The 1837-nt window shown below is 41.2% G+C and overlaps 1 protein-coding gene across 1 annotated transcript in view; it reads left to right on the forward strand.

The window, feature by feature from the left end:
• Nucleotides 1-1837, forward strand: part of DHRS1 (dehydrogenase/reductase (SDR family) member 1) — a 62476-nt gene that overhangs the window by 2220 nt on the left and 58419 nt on the right. The window lies entirely within an intron of this gene.

Below are 1837 nucleotides of genomic sequence, written 5' to 3' on the forward strand. Positions count from 1 at the left end.
TAAAACAGGGGGGTCAGCAGTTCTCGACTGAAGACCTCAAGCCATGCTTCTCTGAGTATTTATTTAGAATCCTAAGATAAAAAAAGTAAAATCACAAGGAAGTACAAAACAAAGGATAATGGTGAAGTCTTTTACAGATAAGGCCAAATTCCTCTTTATGCTAATCTCAAGAGGGAGGGGTTAATTTGACAAAAACTAAGAACAATGTTAACTCCTAGGGAACACCCCATTGCCACAAGGTGGCCTTCAGTTTGTATCAAGCTTCCCTCATTTCCCCAAACAGCATTTGGTCTACTATTATTAAATTTAATAGTTGGCTTCCCTCACTCTGGGATTACAGAGGGGGAGTATGGAGATTATATGGGGAAATTATCAGGGAACTTGCTCTGGAGAAGGTGGTTTTTAAACTGAATCATAAAAGGTAAGAGTCACATAAGGAAAGTCAGGAAAAGCACTCAGGCAAAAGGAGCTTCATAGAAGAGGGAGAGTGATGAAAGTATGTGCCTGCTGTGAGAAGTAGGGTGAGAGCATCAAAGTCCAAGAGGAGTGGTAGGTGAGGTGGAGAATGGGTCTTGGAAGGTCTTTGACTTTATTCTTTAAGAAATCAATGTTGTCTTCATGAAAACTCTAGACTGAAACTCTGTTAGAAATGGGGGAAAAGTTATTGAAGTAATAAAAATGAGGAAACATTTCTAGACATCCAAATATGATCATCTAAGGTGATCATGGCTGATCCTTCAGCAGATTTTCAGAGACTGTCAACCATACAGGAGGAGAGTGCCCGTCTTTCTCCAACAGAACCATCTGCCTGTAGGATAGTAGCACAACTCTTTATGCACTAGGTCACCTTGCTTGCTGCAAGTGGAGAGGACTTGAAGCACTTGCTACAAAAGATCAAGGACTATAGCATTCAGTGTGGATGACATCTCAACAGGAAGAAAAAAAATCCTCACTATTGGACCAATAGTCAACATCATGATAGATCGAGAAAAGACAGGAATTGTCAATTGTTTCATCTTACTTAGATCCACAATCAACCCCCTTCTACCAGCAGTCAGGAAATCAAGACATGTTGCACTGTGAAAATCTGCAGTCAGGGACTTCTCCAAAGTGCTGGCAATCAAGGATGTCAGTTTAAAGACTAAGATGTTCCTGATCCAAGCCATGGTCTTTTCAATCACTTGCTCTACATCTAAGAATTGGACAGTAAATAAAGAGGATACAAGAATTGATGCCTTTCAGTCGTAGTGCTAGAGAAGAGCACCAGCTATCCCATTGGACAGCCAAGAGAATGAATTAATGTATCTTGGAGGGAGTGTAGCTAGAAGGCTTCTTAGAGGCAAGAATGGTGAAACTTCATCCCATATGCTTTGGATATGTTAGGCGGGCCAGTCATTGGAGAAAGATCTCATCCTCGGAAAAGTAATGGATCAGCGAAAAAGGGAAAACCCTTAAGGAGATGAATTGGTACAGTAACTGTAACAGTGGGCTTTACTGTGGCAGAGATGATGAGAATGGCAAGGGATACGGCAAGGTTCAGATGTGATGTTTATAGGGCTGCTATGAGTTGTACAAGCTTAAGCTTTGCTGAGCGAGTTCGGCCCTTTTGATTTTCTGACTCCACCTCCTTGCACATTTCGTTGTAATATTTTGCTTTGTCATCCCATGCTGCCTTTTGAAATCTTCTATTCAACTCTTTAGTATTTTGAATTCTTCCTTGTGCTTTGGCTTCTCTGCACTCCAGTGCAATTTTCAGAGTATCTTCTGACATCCATTTTGGCCTTTTCTTCCTCTTCTGTCTTTGCAATGACCGTTTGCACTCTTCCTGGATGATACC

Source organism: Elephantulus edwardii, unplaced genomic scaffold, assembly GCF_000299155.1.
Source record: "Elephantulus edwardii isolate Elephantulus edwardi_28Jun2011 unplaced genomic scaffold, EleEdw1.0 scaffold00550, whole genome shotgun sequence".
Taxonomy (NCBI): Eukaryota; Metazoa; Chordata; class Mammalia; order Macroscelidea; family Macroscelididae; genus Elephantulus; species Elephantulus edwardii.